Below are 20,402 nucleotides of genomic sequence, written 5' to 3'. Positions count from 1 at the left end.
AATCATTAGCTAGAACCCTCGGCTAATGCCAGACATCATCAATCAGGCTGATGTCCGATATTAACCCTTTAGATGCCGCTATCAAAGTTGATGATAGTGTCCAAAAGTTGTAACGCCTTAAGGACCGAGCGTTTTTCCACTTTCGTTTTTTCCTCCTCACCTTTTAAAAATCATAACCCTTTCAATTTTGCACTTAAAAATCCATATGATGCTTATTTTTTGCGCCACCAATTCTACTTTATAATGACATCAGTCATTTACCCAAAAATCTATGGCAAAAACGAAAAAAAAAAATCATTGTGTGTGTGTATATATATGTACATATATATATATATATGTGTGTATATATATATATATATATATATACATACACGCACACAAGTTTTAAAATTGCCCACCCACTTTTGTCACTGGCCCCCCATGTGCCCCCCCTAAATATGAATGCTGGAGACGCCACTGGGTACAGCACAGCAGTGTGTGGGGGCTGTGAGGGGCTTCAGGACTGAGCGCATCATTACGAGTCACCACAGTCACAGAGGACTCATACAGCCTCCATCTGCGAGCTGCTCCTGCCATGAGTGGAGCCAGGGGAGAGGAAATATACCTGCTCTGTAGTGACATACAAAGCGCCTCCTATGTGTGTATATATGGACCCCTTCACTGCCTCCGTACAGTTCCCTGCATGCCCTGATAGCCAAAAGCTGTCCGGACATGCTGGGAGTTGTAGTTTTGCTATATCTGAATACACCTGATTGGGCAACACTGCCATACACTGAGCGATCTCTGCCTCCAGCTCAGCTCCTCCCCCTGCTGGTCATGTGATCACAGACTCATACGGAGGCCTGCTGGGGTCAGAGGAAGGACCAGAGTGCAGGAGAACAGATGGTTATGGCATGACAGGCAGGTTACACAGGTATCACTATAAATACTGTGCCCTGCCCCCTGCCAGTCCTCCCCCCCCCTCCCCCACTGTGAGTTCTGTCCCTGTACTGTTCTATAATTTTATATTAACCCTGTACTGTATATTATCCCTCTACTATGACATCACTGTGTGTGTTACCCCTGTACTGTGACATCACTGTGTATATTATCTCTGTACTGTAACATCACTGTGTGTATTATCCCTGTACTGTAACATCACTGTGTATATTATCTCTGTACTGTGACATCACTGTGTATATTATCTCTGTACTGTGACATCACTGTGTGTATTATCCCTGTACTGTAACATCACTGTGTGTATTATCCCTGTACTATAACATCACTGTGTGTATTATCCCTGTACTATAACATCACTGTGTGTATTATCCCTGTACTATGACATCACTGTGTATATTATCTCTGTACTGTAACATCACTGTGTGTATTATCCCTGTACTGTAACATCACTGTGTGTATTATCCCTGTACTGTAACATCACTGTGTGTATTATCTCTGTACTGTAACATCACTGTGTATATTATCCCTCTACTATGACATCACTGTGTGTATTATCCCTGTACTGTAACATCACTGTGTGTATTATCTCTGTACTGTAACATCACTGTGTATATTATCCCTCTACTATGACATCACTGTGTGTATTATCCCTCCCTGTACTGTAACATCACTGTGTGTATTATCCCTCTACTATAACATCACTGTGTGTATTATCCCTCTACTATGACATCACTGTGTGTATTATCCCTGTACTGTGACATCACTGTGTATTATCCCTGTACTGTGACATCACTGTGTATTATCCCTCTACTATGACATCACAGTGTATATTATCCCTGTACTGTAACATCACTGTGTATATTATCCCTGTACTGTAACATCACTGTGTGTATTATCCCTCTACTATGACATCACTGTGTGTATTATCCCTTTACTGTAACATCACTGTGTATTATCCCTCTACTATAACATCACTCTGTATATTATCCCTGTACTATAACATCACTGTGTGTATTATCCCTGTACTATGACATCACTGTGTGTATTATCCCTTTACTATAACATCACTGTGTATATTATCTCTGTACTGTAACATCACTGTGTGTATTATCCCTCTACTATGACATCACTGTGTGTATTATCCCTTTACTATAACATCACTGTGTATATTATCTCTGTACTGTAACATCACTGTGTGTATTATCCCTTTACTATAACATCACTGTGTATATTATCTCTGTACTGTAACATCACTGTGTGTATTATCCCTCTACTATGACATCACTGTGTGTATTATCCCTTTACTATAACATCACTGTGTATATTATCTCTGTACTGTAACATCACTGTGTGTATTATCCCTTTACTATAACATCACTGTGTATATTATCTCTGTACTGTAACATCACTGTGTGTATTATCCCTCTACTATGACATCACTGTGTGTATTTTCCCTTTACTATAACATCACTGTGTATATTATCTCTGTACTGTAACATCACTGTGTGTATTATCCCTGTACTATAACATCACTGTGTATATTATCCCTCTACTATAACATCACTGTGTATATTATCCCTTTACTATGACATTGCTGTGTGTGTTACCCCTGTACTGTGACATCACTGTGTGTATTATCTCTGTACTGTGACCTCGCTGTGTGTATTATCTCTGTACTATGACATTGCTGTGTGTGTTACCCCTGTACTATAACATCACTGTGTGTATTATCCCTCTACTATGACATTGCTCTGTGTGTGTTACCCCTGTATTGTGACATCACTGTGTGTATTATCCCTGTACTGTGACATCACTGTGTATTATCCCTGTACTGTGACATCACTGTGTGTATTATCTCTGTACTGTGACATCACTGTGTGTATTATCCCTCTACTATGACATTGCTGTGTGTTACCCCTGTACTGTAACATCACTGTGTATTATCCCTCTACTATGACATCACTGTGTGTATTATCCCTGTACTATAACATCACTGTGTATTATCCCTCTATTATGACATCACTGTGTGTATTATCCCTGTACTATAACATCACTGTGTATTATCCCTCTATTATGACATTGCTGTGTGTGTTACCCCTGTATTGTGACATCACTGTGTGTATTATCCCTCTACTATGACATTGCTGTGTGTTACCCCTGTACTGTAAGTGTATTATCCCTCTACTATGACATCACTGTGTGTATTATCCCTGTACTATAACATAACTGTGTATTATCCCTCTATTATGACATTGCTGTGTGTGTTACCCCTGTACTGCGACCTCACTGTGTGTATTATCTCTGTACTGTAACATCACTGTGTGTATTATCCCTCTATTATGACATTGATGTGTGTATTATCCCTGTACTATAACATCACTGTGTATTATCCCTGTACTGTGACATTGCTGTGTGTGTTACCCCTGTTCGGTGACATCACTGTGTATCATTCCTCTACTATGACATCACAATACAGGGAGAATACACACAGTGATGTCTTAGTAGAGGGTAATACACACAGTGACATCACTATGTGTATTATCCCTGTACTGTAACATCACTGTGTGTATTACCCCTGTATTGTGACATCACTGTGTATTATCCCTGTACTGTAACGTCATTCGGTGTATAATCCTTGTACTGTGACATCACTGGGTGTATTATCCCTGTGTTGTGACATCACTGGCTGTATTATCCCTGTATTGTGACATCATTGGGTGTTGTTATATTTTATATGTAGGGGGCACAGGGCAGGAGGCATTATTACTATATGTGAGGGGCACACAGTGTTTTGCATTCCAGAGGTACAGTGTATCATATAAGTGTGGTGAGCTTGAGGGGTGATGGTGTCTGGGGTGTTGCGGAGTGGTAGAGTAGGGTATAGGATTAACCCTTAATTGTCGTGATGCCAGGGTGAGGTTTCCTCAATGCAGTGGTCCTACCGCCAACCGTCCCAAAAACGATAGGGAGGAATAAATGAATGTCCACAGCAGAAGATGATGAGAACCGGAATAAACTTTACTGTATATTTTATGCAACTGCAGGTAACATAACAGTCTTTTAGCAGAGGACCGTAGTACAGGCTCCTCACAGGTTTGCTGGGACTTCTGAAGTTAATGAGCTTAGGTTTGCTAGCCACTGTGCTACTGAATTTAGGGTATTTTGGAGTTGCAGTAGTCACACAGGATTTGTAGTTTTGAGCTGGATAACTCTGGGTTTAGTGGCTGCAGAAGATTTAGGCTTCGGGCCTAGCATGAATTGTAGAATTGTGCTGAGATGTGCTTTCTCTGATAATCCGGAACCAAGAGTGAGAATTTAGTGGCAGCAGCCCCTTATATATTAAGGGGATTGGACAAAGCTCATTGGTTCTGCAAACCTGTCAGCCCTGACCCAAGGAACTATAGGTATGTCACATGACCCAAAGGTCCTTGAACCTTACCATAACACAATTCTATAGAGATACTATAATAAAATATTTGGATATATACATTTATACACATTATCAAGAGGCGACTAGGGGTTAGCCCTCCAGGAGAGCCCTACTAACTTGGAGGGACTCTGGCTGAGGGGACTACAGACAAAGCGACAGGACCAAGTCATGTACCGGGACACCACAAACCCCCTTACTTAAAAGAATTCGTCCTCGACGAAGGTCCCCAAAGGCAGAGGAACGGAATGACTAAAAGTCCAAAACACAGTCCTGGGCATAATTATAAATGTCCTGAATCAGGCTGTAGAAATCAATAAAGAGTCTTTGCGCATTGTGGAATGTCCTTCCAAGCTCCAACTTTTGCATAAACAAGATTATGATGACCAGTGAATTCACGAACAGGATGATGGAGGACTATGAATTCACGAACAGGATCACAGTGAATTAGGTCACCAGCAGGATTAGTGAGGGATTGAACAAGCTTACTATTAGCTTGGATTGTATTTACTTCCTTTTTTTTTTCTTTTTCTTTAATACAATTTTTTTCTTTAATTACAATCTTTAATACAATTAACTATGCATTACTGGATATATATTTCTTTTTTTATTTGTTTTGATGACTGACAATGACATTTGACACTGAATTAATAGCATGTATGATGAGAGTAATGCTTATACACACACCATAAATCTCTTCTTTCTAGCAGACAATAGTTATTATACTGGACATTTGTTATATCACACATTTATTACATGAGTTATACACTTGTTTCGGATTGGTTTGCCTGGGGCTTTCTGACCAATGCCTTAGCTACTAGGGTCTATTGGTTCTACACTCTTACCCCTAGAACTGTAACTAGATAACACCTACATACGGTTACCTTTCTGGATACGTGCATTTTACTGAGCTACAAGAGCATCTTCTGGCCAGGAAGAGCATCCTGAACACGTAGGAGACAAAAGAACATATTAGTGCATAAACAGTGGCATGGAACTGGAGGATAGCATGTTACAGTCCCTAAAGCTTTGAGTTTCTTGTATTGGGAGATATGTATTTTTTTCTTTGTTATTATGTGTACTGAAGTTTATTGTGAAGTACACTACTGGGAGTTATAAGAGGTGCTATGTGTACATTATATTGTATGAAGTCAGTCTTGATATCTTAGGGTAATGTTTCCCTGTGTCGACCTTTGAGACCGACGCAACACCACCTCTTGGCTAACATCGGTAACTCTCTAGTGACTTCAGTCCCGGAGGAACCAGCTTGAGGGCTGGATGCAGGAGTCAGACTCACTTCTGGACTGAGGGAACCCATGGGCATGGGTGAGAATGGTTCTGATCTTCCTGGTGTGATTACTAGAGACAAACTTGTAGCAGGAGAGGAGACTAAAGTTGGCTGGGCTGGAGCTGCACAGGTTGAAGAGGAGAGAACATTGGAAAGTCCATTGATGGATGAATCCCTTCTCCTGGGACATACTCCCTCATGGGTCTAGCAGCTGTGCGAGCAGGAGGAGGTTGGGTAAGTCCTCTCTAAGGCACAATTTGATCCTGTTTCTATGGACCACCTGCAGTTCAAATCCAGTTTTCTGAACTTCATAGACGTCTGAATCAAGGTATGGCACAGCGGTGATGGTATAGGTCTCAGTCTCCCAGATGGAGTCCAACTTATGTGTCCTGGGGAATTTTCTGAGCCAAACTCTGTCTCCCAATTGTAATGGTTTAGCAGAGGAGTGCCGGTTGTAGTCCCTCTGCTGCCAATCTTGGGCTTTGCCCATCTTTTTCTCCACAATTTCTTTAGCTTCTTCAATTCTCTGCCGGTGTTCAGCGAATCCAGTCTTGTGAGACTTGTGGAGAGTTGTTGAAGGGTGCTTGCATCCCAAAGGCTTGGTCTTTGAGAAGTTGTCCGTGTCGCCCCATCATGAGGAAGAAAGGAGTGTACGCCCGTGGAGCAGTGGATGGTATTATTATAGATTTCCAGCAGCTCGGGCAGGAGTCGGGGCCACTCTTCATGCTTGGACACTGATGCTGCTTGCAGCATATGTATAAATACCTGGTTGATTCTCTCACACAGTCCATTCCCTTGGGGGTGGTAAGCAGTAGTCCGGAGCTTCTTGCAGACATAAAACTGACATAGTTCCTGAAACAGCTGGGCTTCAAAGGCTGTTCCTCGATCCGTGAGGACCGACTCCGGACATCCCAAGGTCTGGACCCAATGGGTACAAAAGCATTCTTTGCCGTGAGGTCCTTAACGGGTACTACCACACCCCACTTGTAATAGTGGTCCCCCATGGTCAGGGCGTAGGTGTAGCCAGAGCGTGTAGAGGATAACTTCACATGGTCCAAGGTGACCAGCTGATTGGGCCTTTCAGTTTGGATAGGATGAAGGGGTACTCTCGCATCCTTGCAGAGGATCTTGGTGACATTGCAGACAGTACATTCACCACACCATTTTTTGATGTCTCCGCGCATCCCCACCCAGTAGAACCTCTGTCTGATGGTGGCTTCGGTCTTGTGGACCCCAACGTGTCCTGACTGACCATGATAAGCATTTAGGACCATGGGAGCATTTCTTCTAGGGATGGAGGCGTTCACCAGAGACGGGATCCAATGAGTTTCTGTACAGCAGTCCCTTATGAAGAAACAGTCGGTTTCTCTGCCGCCACAACCGCTTCAATTCAAAGTTACACTGTGACTGGCGTAGACGGGTTGGTACCTTCTTCAGGAGCAGGCAATCCAAGAGATCCCCCATGACTCGACTCTCATCTTGCAGAGTCTTCCAAGTGTAGAGGTGCTCAGGAACCTTGGTAGATCCAGGTTCATCGCCTTCTTGTGTGGTCAGAGCATTCTGACTCGCAAACCTTTGGTAGAAGGGGGGCATCTCCGCATCTTCCCACTCGTCCTCAACTGGTGGTTCTTCACCAGGAGCCATGCGGGAGAGTACAGAAGCGTTGATATTAGATTTACCACTTCTGTACTTGATGTTGAAGTCATAGTTGGCCAGTCTGGAGGCCCAACGTTGTTCAATGGCTCACAACTTCGCGGTATTCAGGTGTGCCAACAGGTTGTTATCCGTATACACAGTGAAAGGGGTGGCTGCTAGATAATCCTTGAACTTCTCGGTTACTGCCCAGACTAAGGCAAGGAGCTCCAACTTAAAGGAACTGTAGTTGGCATAATTCTTCTCCGCTCCTCGCAGATGTCTGCTGGTGTAGGCTATTACCCTTTCTTTACCTTCTTGTACCTAGGATAGAACATCTCCCAGGCCTTCAAAGCTGGCATCGGTGTACAGCCTGAAGGGTTCACCATAATCAGGATACACCAGGATGGGCGGCTCAGTGAGGAGGTATTTCAAAGCCTGAAATGCCGTTTCTTGTTCTTCAGCCCACTGGATCGGGAGTCTTCCATTGTAGTTCTCCTTCGCAGTACCCCTGAGAAGGGCTATGAGGGGCCCAGAAATTTGTGCGAAGGGAGGGATGAAACGCCGGTAATAGCCAGCCAATCACAGGAAGCTTCTGATGTCCCGCACTGTGCGTGGGGTAGGCCAGTCCTTTCCGACACTCACTTTTTCGGGATCAGATTGAACACCTTCTGCACTGACTAAGTGTCCAAGATAGTGAACTCGTGGCTTCAATAGATGGCATTTAGAGGGCTTGATCTTTAACCCGTGCTGTATCAGAACTTGAAACACCTTCTTCAAATGGTCCAGATGCTCTTGATAAATCCTGGAATAGACAATGACATCGTCCAGATACAGGAGTACACTCTGGAAGTTGAGATGTCCGAGGTATTGTTCCATTAAGCGTTGTAAGGTGGCAGGTGCGTTGCACAATCCAAAGGGCAGGCTTTTGAACTCGAAGAGCCCCATCGGGGTCACAAACGCCGTCTTCTTCTGCCATCAGTACTTGCCAGTATCCACTGGTCAAGTCTAGTGTAGAGAAATAGGCAGCTGATCCCAAGGCAGTCAGAGATTCTTCTTTTCTAGGTAGAGGGTAGGCATCTTTGTGAGTGACGTTATTCAGCTTTCTGTAATCCACACAGAAGTGGATGGTCCCATCTTTTTTCTTGACAAGGACCAAGGGAGCGGCTGAAGGACTTTGGCTCCCCAGATGACGTCAGCCTCCTTCATCTCTGACAACATCTTCTTCACGGTCTGGTACATACCAGGAGCCACTGGGCGATGTCTTTCCTTGATTGGAGGACTATTACCGGTTAGGATCTGATGCTGGATCATCGTGGTCCGGCCAAAATCGGTGGGGTGTTTGCTGAAGGCCTCCTGATATTGTTTGGCCATTTGTATGACCCCACAAACCTGGTCTCTGGGGGTATTCTCATCCCCAATTTGTAGCTGGGTCCACCAGGCTTCAGAATAGTCCTTGTCGGTACCGGGGGCTGTCTCGGTGGTCCGCTGTCAGGCTTCTTGCGGCTTTGACAACACATCCTTGGGCTCCAAATAGTAGAGCTGAGTGACAGGAGTATATTTGGGCAGCCTGGTAGCGAGATCCGATAGGTTAACCACTCGAACCGGGACTCTTCCATTGGTCACAGTCACTAGACTCCTCGCTGCACGGACCAGAGGGTAGTCTTCCAATTGAATCGGCTGCAATAAGGCTTGGTTATCCTGATTCTTCACCCCTGGTCGGGCACGGCACCAGATGATAGTTTCTGTCTGTGGTTGGAGGGTCACAGACCGTATATCTTGAATCCTCACACGACAAATCTCCCCTTGGCGGTTGACGAAATTTCTGCTCTGCCTGTAGTGTCTTCAGATGGTGTTGCTCAGCTCGCCGGCCCAAGGGTGACATGTGAGGGAGAGATGCATACAAGCACCCTACAATCTCCTCACAACAATGTCTCATGATGTTCATCCCTAAGATAAATTCTGCTGCACTTTTAGCATTGACATTAGGAACAATAAGACCTTGTCCTCTAAGGACATACTCTCCCACATGTATGATGGGCTCCCAGGACCCATGTCTGGGTACTGGTTTCCCATTCCCTGCCACCACCTTAAAATCTACGTCATCGGGTTCACACAACATTTCAGGCCCCCAATATCTATAAAACACTTCTTGGGGGATAGTGGATACCTGGGATCCCATGTCAATCAAAGCCTCTAATTGTACCCCCTCTACTATAATTTTCACATAAGGGCACGGGGCAATATACATAGAAAAACATGACTTAGTACAGGTTGATTCTGGACCTAAAGTAGTTACTCCTGAGGGGCGGTCCTCGACCTCAGGGGATGCCCATTTAACCCCTCAAGGACCAGGCCCATTTTGGCCTTAAGGACCAGACCAATTTTATTTTTGCATTTTCGTTTTTTCCTCCTTGCCTTCTAAAAATCATAACTCTCTTATATTTCCACCCACAGACCCATAAGAGAGCTTGTTTTTTTGCGTCACCAATTGTACTTTGTAATTACATCACTTATTTTACCATAAAATGTACGGCGCAACCAAACAAATATTATTTATGTGGGAAAATTGAAAAGAAAACAACCGCAATTTAGCACATTTTTGAAGGTTTTGTTTTCATTCTGTACACTTTCCGGTAAAAAATGACATGTTTTCTTTATTCTGTTGGTCAATACGATTAAAATGATATCCATGTTATATGCTTTTCTATAATTGTACCGTTAAAAAAAAATTTCAAACCATTTTAACAAAATTAGTATGTTTGAAATTGCCCTAGTTTGATGACCTATAACTTACTCACTTTTCCGTATATGGGGCGATATGAGGGCTAATTTGTTGCGCCATGATCTGTAGTTTTTATCATTACCACTTTTGCTTAGGTTTTACTTTTTAAAATTTTTTATACATTTTTTTTTTAAATGTGACAAAAAAGCAGCAATTTTAGACTTTTTTTTTACGTTTACGCCATTGACCGTACGGGATAATTAACAATATATTTTAATAGTTCAGACTTTTATGCATGCGGCGATACCAAATATGTGTATTCATTATTTTTTTACGCTTTTTTGGGGGTGAAATGTGAAAAACGGATGTTTTTTATTGGGGGAGGGGATTTTTCAAATTTTTTTACTTTTTTTTAACACTTTTTATGTCCCCATAGGGGACTATTCATAGCAATCATTTGATTGCTAATACTGTTTAGTGCTATGTATAGGACATAGCACTGATCAGTATGATCGGTGATCTTCTGTTCTTGTCTGCTCGATCTCAGACCAGAGCAGAAGACCCCGGGAGACGGCAGGAGCCAGGTAAGGGGACCTCCGGCTGCCATGCTGGATGATCGGATCCCCGCTGCAGCGCTGCGGGCGATCCGATCATCCATTCAAAGAACTGCACTGCCGCAGATGCCGTGATCTGTATTGATCCCGGTATCTGCCGAGAGGTTAATGGCGGACATCCGCGATCGTTGATAGCAGCCGGGACCTGCCGCGCATGACGCGATCACCGCTCCGGTGCTAGCGATCATGGCAGCGCATAAATCTACGTCATGGTGTGTTAAGTACCACGTCACCATGACGTCCATTTACGTGCATTGTCGTTAAGGGGTTAAAGCCCAACACTGACTCTTCCAATGTCCAGCTTTGTTACAATGGCTATAAATACGCCTTTGAGTCCCAGGAGGCCTCATAGGGGGGTAATTAGGTGGACTGGCAGGACGGGGAGCAGGTTTCCTAGGTGAGAGTGTCTCTTGACTGGGTAAACTAGACCTTCTCGCCAGTTCTTTAAAAGCTTTAGTTAGTTGATCAATGTCCTGTCGTACACTCTGCAGATCCATGGACACAGGACTAGCAGGGGCAGATACAACAACAGGCTGTGAGGTGGTACTGGCTTGGCAGAGGCTCCTAATGTCTAAGCAGAAGGGGTACTACCTTTCTCTGCCTCAAGCCCTGACTCAATTACTTATTTTTTTCAAATTCAAGAACTTTTATTGAAAAATATAAAGGATCAAGAATACAGACTTTGTGTATGCAAAAAAAAAACACAGACAAGTCATAAGAAATACGTCCGACGTCCCGGGGAGGCCACATGGACAAAAAAACAATAGGCATAATAAAACTATGTGAGCAATTACAAGACATACATGGATAAACTAGACAATAGTACTAATAAAGGAGCACCAATCAGCACCCCAGTCAAAAGAGCGGGGGCGCTCCAGATAAAACATGTGATATTAACATCAGTAAGACATGCAAAAATGGTAGATGCTGGTTTAGGAAAACAAGGCACATTGTCAGTATGTCTAGTGGAGCAAGAGAAGATAAAACAAAACACTTACACTGAAAAGGAGAGAGAAGGGGGAGAGGGAGCAAAGAGGGGGGCAGCAAAAGTAAAAAGTAGTGTGTGAAGGAAAGAGTAAGCGGTAGGGGGGGGGGGGGGGAGCCAGCGGAGTCCCCAACATCCCACAAGGGCAACACATGAGGGAAACCCGTAATCGCGACCTCAGCAGGGCATCACAGGGATCTACACCTCTGGGAAGAGCAAAACTGTGCCCATGGGAGCCATGTGGTCTCAACACGAACAGCATCTGCAGGGAGGACCCCCATGAGTTCTTCCATACGACGGGAATTGGCAACCTCCGTCAGCCATTCAACTATAGTGGGGGGGTCTGCGGACCGCCATCTCCAGGGGATGACTGCTTTAGCTGCCTGAAGGAGGTGTCGTGCCAAGGACTTCTTGTATTTCGCCTGCGCCATAGGGAACATAAAGAGCAAGGCTGCCTCAGGGGTGTCAGGGACGCCCACTCCCGTTACCTCATGAATTACCTGTAAAACTGAGTGCCAAAACGGGGCAAGCACAGGGCAACTCCACCAAACGTGCGTCATCGTACCCTCCGCAACGCCACAGCGCCAACATTCAGCCGGAACCGAAGGGTACCAGCGATGGAGCATCGACGGTACACAGTACCAACGAGTGAGAATTTTGTAACAGGTTTCTTGTGCTTTGGTGGCAATTACTGCCTTATGAGTCAAGAAAAAGCACCTGGCCCAGTCCTCAGGAGAGAACGTCTTGCCTAACTCTGTTTCCCAAGCATGGCAATAACCAGGAAGCGAAGAGTATAGAAGAAAAGGGACCAGCAGATTCCAGGCGCTGCTTGCTCAAACACCATAAGCAGAGATTAATAGTAAAAGATCCTTGCAGGGATCATATTTAATAATAAAATAATAAAATTACAGATGACATACTGATCTGATGAAGAGGGGGTTACCCTCGAAACGAGTCATCTGTAATTTTATTATTTTATTATTAAATATGATCCCTGCAAGGATCTTTTACTATTAATCTCAGCTTATGGTGTTTGAGCAAGCAGCGCCTGGAATCTGCTGGTCCCTTTTCTTCTATACTCTTCGCATACTACTACAGGACAGGATCTCCTGACTCCTGAGGACCCTCCGGCCGAGCAGCCTGCTCCACCTCTATACCTCTATCAGAGGTGATATGCTATAAATCTTCTACTTCAAGGTGAGCGGCCACCTATAAGGTGCTACACTATTCTTTATTTATCCCAAGGGTAATACACGAGGCGCCGTTCGCGGTCTTCTCTTTTTCTCTATATTACCACAATAACCAGGAAGGGAAGACGATCTCAGGGACAGCAAGAGGTTATAAAGAATAGACTCACTGTAAGACGAATAGAACTCCACGGCACTCGCTGATTGATGCTTGAAATGACTTTTATTCCAAAATGCTTGACACACAGGAGGGGGCAGAATGTGACGGCAGCATTTTGGAATAAAAGTCATTTCAAGCATCAACCAGCGAGTGCCGTGGAGTTCTATTTGTCTTACAGTGAGTGTTTCGCTTAGTACTACACTATTGACCACTGAGCACCGCACAGATGCAAGCAATACGGAGGGTGTTTGCCTAACTGGGATCCCGGAGCAGCCTAAGCTTGTTGCAGGGGGTGAATAAGCAGTGACGACAGCGTACTCTTCTTTGTGCATATTATAAAGAATAGAGATGGAGTGGCGGAGGTACGACGAGGCGAGGCAAAGGCGGTCGAAGGGCTGCAAGTCACGGTCCAGGGCAAAGTGGACAGGGATGGATGAGTAGAAATGACGCAACTGGATATAGGCAAAAGGGGCCCTGGCAGAGGAAGGGTAGTCCTCCAACAGAGCTTCCAGGTTTCAGCTGGCACGCGTGCAGGACATGTCGAAAATGCAGGGGGGAGGACCGAGTGGTGCCAAAAAAGGAGCCAGCAGCAGTGGCCCCAGGCGGAAAGTCAGGATGGTCAGTAATGGGCAGAAGGGGGCCCTGACGGTCAACTAGGCTGTGCCCACTGCCAGCGGAATGTAAGGAAGCCAGGGTGTGTCTGGTAGAGTAGGAGGTAGGGAAGGAGGTCAGGTGGGCCGTGGACCAGGTCCACGGGAGAGTAGCTAAAGCCTTAGGGCAGAGATCTTGGGCCAGGCGAACCCAAAGCTTATATTTGGAATTGTGCGACCAGTCAAGGACCCGAGCATGTACACAGGCCATGAAGTATGTACGGCAATCGGGAAGACCCGCTCCACCAGACAATTTAGGCCTGGAGAGGAGAAGGCGGTTCAAGTGAGGCCGCGTCGAAGACCAGACGAACAATCCGAAGCAGCGTTGGATAGCACGCCAATAGGAGGAGGGGAGGTGGATGGGCACAGTCTGCAGGAGATATAACAGTCTAGGCAAAAGGTTCATTTTTAAGATGCTGATCCGGCCAAACCAGGAAAACTCCCGTTTGTCCCAAGCAGCCAAATCCAGTTTAAAGGGTACCTCTCATCAAATAAACTTTTGATATATTTTAGATTAATGAATGTTGAATAACTTTCCAATAGCATGTTAATGAAAAATATGCTTCTTTCTATTGTATTTTTCCCGATCAGTCCTGTCAGCAAGCATTTCTGAGTCATGCTGGAGTCCTAAACACTCAGAGCTGCCAGCCTGCTTTGTTCACAGCCAAACAGGCTGTGAACAAAGCAGGCTGGCAGCTCTGAGTGTTCTCCTTTGTGAACAAAGCAGACTGGCAGCTCGTAGTGTTTAGGACTCCAGCATGAGTCAGAAATGCTTGCTGACAGGACTGATCGGGAAAAATACAATAGAAAGAAGCATATTTTTCATTAACATGCTATTGGAAAGTTATTCAACATTCATTAACCCCTTAAGGACCAAGGACGTACCGGTACGTCCTTGGTCCTGCTCTCCTGATATAACGCGGGGTTACACAGTAACCCCGCGTCATATCACGACGGGCCCGGCGTCATAGTGAAGCCGGGACCCGCCTCTAATAGCGCACAGCGCCGCGCGCTATTAACCCTTTAGCCGCGCGCTCAGAGCTGAGCCGTGCGGCTAAAAGCGAAAGTGAAAGTTGCCGGCTAGCTCAGTGGGGCTGTTCGGGATAGCCGCGGCTAATCGCGGCATCCCGAACAGCTTACAGGACAGTGGGAGGGCCCCTACCTGCCTCCTCGCTGTCCGATCGCCGAATGACTGCTCAGTGCCTGAGATCCAGGCATGAGCAGTCATGCGGCAGAATCGTCGATCACTGGTTTCCTATGAGAAATCAGTGATCAATGATGAAGATCAGTGTGTGCAGTATTATAGGGCCCTATGGGACCTATAACACTGCAAAAAAAAAGTGAAAAAAAAAGTGAATAAAGATCATTTAACTCCCCTATTAAAAGTTTGAATCACCCCTCTTTTCCAATAAAAAAGAAAACACAGTGTAAATAAAAATAAACATATATGGTATCACCGCGTGCGGAAATGTCCGAATTATAAAAATATATCATTAATTAAACCGCTCGGTCAATGGCGTGCGCGCAAAAAAATTCCAAATCCAAAATAGTGCATTTTTGGTCACTTTTTATATCATTTAAAAATGAATAAAAAGCGATCAATAAGTCCTATGCAAAAATGGTACCGTTAAAAACTTCAGATCACGGCACAAAAAATGAGCCCCCATACCGCCCCATACACGGAAAAATAAAAAAGTTATAGGGGTCAGAAATGACAATTTTAAACGTATTAATTTTCCTGCATGTAGTTATGATTTTTTCCAGAAGTCCGACAAAATCAAACCTATATAAGTAGGGTATCATTTTAATCTTATGGACCTATAGAATAAAGATAAGGTGTCATTTTTACCGAAAAATGTACTACGTAGAAACGGAAACGCCCAAAAGTTACAAAACTGCGTTTTTTTCCCAATTTTGTCGCACAATGATTTTTTTTTCCGTTTCACTGTAAATTTTTGGGAAAAATGACTGACGTCGTTACAAAGTAGAATTGGTGGCGCAAAAAATAAGCCATCATATGGATTTTTAGGTGCAAAATTTAAAGAGTTATGATTTTTTAAAGGCAAGGAGCAAAAAACGAAAATGCAAAAACGGAAAACCCCCCGGTCCTTAAGGGGTTAATATAACATGCAATTGTAAAGTTATTCTGCATACAGGAATCTATAATATATCAAAAGTTTTTTTGATGAGAGGTACCCTTTAAACTGTGCAAGAAGGGGAGGAAAGTTGAGAGAGAATAGATGGGATAACTCAGAAGACAGTTTAGTTCCCAAGTATGTTATGCCTCGGGAGGGCCAGGTGAATGGGAAAGCAGAGCGGAGGGATTCTACTGTATGTCCGGGCAAGGAGACATTGAGCGCCTCAGACTTGGAAAGGTTGATTTTAAAGTTGGACCAAGCACCAAACTCACGGATACGGGCCATTAGATTAGGCAGTGATACCATAGGATTTGAAAGATATACTAAAAGATCGTCAGCGAAGGCCGAGCATTTGTACTCATGACCTCCAACTATGATCCCCTTCACATTAGGATCAGCCCTGATTCCAGCGAGGAGGTGTTCCATTACCAAGACATACAGCAGATGGTAGAGGGGGCATCCCTGAGGTGTACCATTGCGTATGGGAAAAGAGTCAGTTAAGAAGCCATTGATCTTTAGGCGGGCCACCGGGGAGCTATAGAGAGCCATAATTTTAGCTGTAAAAATGGGGCCAAGACCAATATGGAGTAGAGTTTGTGCCAGGGAGGACCAGGAGACCCGATCAAAGGCCTTTTCGGCATCAAGGGAGAGTATCATCATAGGCAGTTCAGAGGACCGAGCATGATGAATTAGATCAATTGTTTTGATCGTGGTGTCCCTGGCTTCCCTCCCCGGCACAAAACCCACCTGGTCAGGATGGATTAGGGAAGGGAGAATTTAGTTCAAGCGGGTCGCCAGCAGTTTAGCATAAATCTTTAGGTTCACATTGAGCAATGAGATGGGACGATAACTCCCACAAGACAGGGGATCTTTTCCGGGCTTAGGAATGAATACAACATGGGCTAGCAGGGAGGAAGGAGGGATGGGATGGGAGGAGGAAATGGAGTTAAAGGCCCGGAGCATGAGAGGGGAAAGAGTGTCTAGGAGGGATTTGAAAAACTTTGCCGTGAAGCCGTCGGGTCCCGGGCTTTTCCCACCCGGAAGGTCCCGCACCACCTTGGCGAGTTCCTCCGGGGTGAAGGGAGCCTCAAGCGACTCCACCTCCTCCGAAGACAAAGACGGAAAAGGTGAAGGCGGGGAGGGGGAGGGATCAGGAGACTGGCTGAGGTTATACAAGTTGGAAAAGAAGTCAAGAAAGGAAGAAGCTATGTCAGGGGTGGAATGTACAACGTCTCCAGCAAGGGAGCGTATGGCAGGGATATGAGCTTGAGCTATTTTGGAACGTAGCGCTCTAGCTAGCATGCGTCCACTTTTATTACCGAATTCATAGAACCGACTGCGGCCTACTTGCAGCCAGCACCCCCAAGAAGCCTCCAAGAGTCTTCTGACCTCTAACCTAGCAAGCTGCAGTTCACGAAGCACCGTTTGGGAAAGCGAGCGCTTGTGGGAGAGTTCGAGGGAGGAGACCAGGAGGAGAGCCCTACGGAGGTCATGGACCCTACCCTGTTTCAATCGGGAGCCATGTTTGATGAGAATTCCCCGTAAGACGCACTTAAGCGCCTCCCATTGATAAAAGGGAGCTGTGGGGTCACTACTGTGGTCATCCAAAAATGAGGACACAGTTGCGGTCAGATCAGACATACAGAGGGGATCTAACAGTAAGGACTCATTCAGTCTCCAAGACCAGGAAGACCGAGTCAAGGAAGGCAGGCAAATGGAGCAAAACACCGGAGCATGATCTGACCACAAGATGTTGCCTATTGAGGAGGACCGTACCCAGGGCAGGGCGCTATGTGGTAACAAAATATAGTCAATTCGACTGTAGGTTCCGTGCGGGGGAGAGAAAAAACTGTAATCCCTGTCTGCTGGATGTTGCAGACGCCAAACATCGTATAATTGCAAGAGGCCAAGAGCGCATTTAACATGCTTAATGGCAGCGTAGGATAGGCTAGAACGGCCCAGGGAACTATCTAGGGTGGGATCTAGAGTTAAGTTCAAGTCTCCGCACAGAACCACAGTCCCCGAGGCTACAGGCAGGAGTAGATCTATCAGTTCAACAAGGAAATCCACCTGGCCCTGGTTGGGAGCATATGTATTTACCACCGTCAGAAGGGGACCTCCAAGGGAAAGGGACAAAATAATATATCTAGCCAACGGATCCACTACTACATTAAGGACCTGATGTACAAGAGATCTGTGAATGGCAATTGCAACCCCTTTAGCACGTGCTTCCGGGTTATCAGCGCAGAACCAAACTGGGTAGTGTCTATTATTTAATTTGGGGGTGTGGCCAACTTTAAAGTGTGTTTCCTGAAAACAAGCAATATGTACCTTACGTTTGTGCAGGTGGTGTAAAATCTGCGTCCGATTCGCTGGCGTGTTGAGACCTTTCGCATTAAAGGAGGCAAAGTTGAGATCAGCCATGGGAAGTCAAATGTGAGAAGTGCATGCGTCCGCCGCCTCCCTCTCCACCAGAAGGCAGAAAGAGAGAGAGAGAAAGAAAAAGGGGGGGAACTAGGAGGAAGAGAAAGAAGGGGGGCTAGAAGGAAGGGGGAGGAGAGAAAAGAAGAAGAGCAAGGGGGAGGAGAAGAAAGATGAAGAGCAGCAGCAAGAAGGACAAAGTAGCAGCAGATTATGATCTGCTGCGGCCCAAACTATAGGAGAGAGGGTCCAAGACCAGGGAGACCGATGCCGGGAAAGGAGTCCCTCGGCGGTTCCAACCTACAGGGGAGAGCGGAAAGCAAGCAGGTGCAGGAGGAGGCCGGACCCGACACCCCAGAAAATAAGCATGAGACACACAGCAGAGAAGAGAGACCTCCGTCAGAAAGCAGGAACACTGAGAAAGTGCAAACGGAAAATGAGGAGAGAGCAATAACCAATGACCAATCAAGAAAGATATGCCGAGGGTAGAGGAATGAGAGGAAAGAGGGGAAGCAAGTAAGAAGAGGGGGGGGGGGGGGGGTTGAATGGAGCAGACGTAGGGAGTAGGGACAACAAGTCACCAGACAACAGAGAGGAAGTTAAATCACGGAATTGCAGGATGACTCGGACCTGTTCAACGAGAAAACAAGTTAAAGAGCAACATGTAATGGATCCTTCACCATATACTGGAGCAAGGGGGAAGGAAACATATGTAATATAAAAACAGGTACAGAGAACATCACATATCAGTAAGCAAACAACATCACAATATGGTAAGACCTTCAGGTTGCAGGAAGAGGGCCCGCTCGGGATGAGGAGGGAACAGATTCCCATCTGGTGACCAAGTGCTGGCGTCTACTGTTCCGAGGCGGGAGGCCAGGTCAGGCCTGTTTAGAAGATTTCTGAGGGGATCTCTGGATAGGGTGTTTGGGAGCCAGGGGGGCAAGTGTGGGCCAGTCCGGCAAGGACAGAGGGGGAATGTCCAGGTCACGAAGGAATCCAGGGAGGTCATCCAGGGAGTGGAAAGTGAAGGGCTTGCCATCCTTACGGACCGTGAGAGCAAAGGGGAATCCCGAGCGATACAGCAAGCCCCTCTCTCTAAGCACTTCCAGCAAGGGACGTAGTACAGCACGTTGCGCCAAAGTGTGACGTGACAGGTCAGGAAAAAGTTGTATTTCCACATCCTTGTAGTAAATCCGAAAACGGGTACGAGCCAGCCGCAATATGTCCTCCTTGATGACGTAAAAGTGCACCCGGCAGATAACGTCCCTGGGGCGCCGGTTGTCCGGTGATGGGGGCCGCAGTGCTCTGTGGGCCCTGTCAAGTTCAATATGAGTGTCGGCGGGCCGATCCAACAGGTCATTGAAAAACGTGAGCAAGGCAGAGTGGAGGTCATCAGGGCCAACCGCTTCAGGCAAGCCCTTTATGAGGATATTATTCTGCCTATTGCGGTTCTCAACATCATCCAAATGTTGCTGCAGGTGGAAAAGTTGATCACTATATTTTTTCACCGTTTCCTGAAGAGACTGAATGGTGGTGGAGGAACAGTCCTGAGCCAAAGCAATAGTATCCACTTTGGATGATAAAGTGGAGACTTCAGAACGGAGTTAAACAAATTCCTGCTTGCACTCTGCCATCATTTGTTTAGCCATCGAAGAGAAATCGTCTCTAGTAGGTAAAGAAGCAATTAAGGAGCGTAAATCTGCCAAGGTAAGTGGACGGTCAGTTCCTTCAGCAGGGGGAGAGGAGACTGCAGCAGGCAAAGTCTCCATGGGGGAGTCGGGGTAGAGGGACCAGATGAGAGGGTCCTGAAATGGGTGGGGTTCCCCGGAGACTCAAGGGGGGGTCAGTATGATGCTGAGAGGCCATGGGTATATCTCCGGCAGGGAGGGGTCCTTCTCGAAGAGGCATCAGGTCGCCCCCACCCAGGGCGGCAGGGGAGCACTGAGCCGAGGGGTCCCAGGGGGAGCCTGAGGACCACTGCGGTGATGGTGGAGCAGCAACCAGCTGGGATGCAGGCCCCGGCTGGGGCACCGCATAGAACGCTACCAGGGGGGATGAGCAGGGTCCCGGCAGGGGGGGCCAGTCCACTGAAATTGGAGGGGGTCCCAAGAACAGTCCTCCTACAGGCGATGCAGGGGGTCCCACCGCTGAGTAGCTGGAGGTCCGCTGGGGCCAAGATGGCGGCTGAGGCGAGGAGGGGGCCAGCAGTGGGGTGGAAGTGGCCGCGGTGTGG

General features: G+C 46.1%; 1 long non-coding RNA gene across 1 annotated transcript in view; it reads left to right on the top strand.

Moving 5' to 3' along the window:
• The first annotated feature begins 864 nt into the window (after positions 1 to 864).
• LOC130296830 (uncharacterized) overlaps positions 865 to 20,402 on the top strand; it is a 143,329-nt gene continuing 123,791 nt past the window's right edge. Inside the window, exon 1 of the long non-coding RNA XR_008849303.1 lies at positions 865 to 913. This is a non-coding gene — a long non-coding RNA (uncharacterized LOC130296830). The remainder of the gene's footprint in view (positions 914 to 20,402) is intronic.

The sequence above is a fragment of the Hyla sarda genome, chromosome 12 (genome assembly GCF_029499605.1).
Source record: "Hyla sarda isolate aHylSar1 chromosome 12, aHylSar1.hap1, whole genome shotgun sequence".
Lineage (NCBI taxonomy): Eukaryota > Metazoa > Chordata > Amphibia > Anura > Hylidae > Hyla > Hyla sarda.
This window is presented reverse-complemented; position numbering and strand designations above follow the sequence as displayed.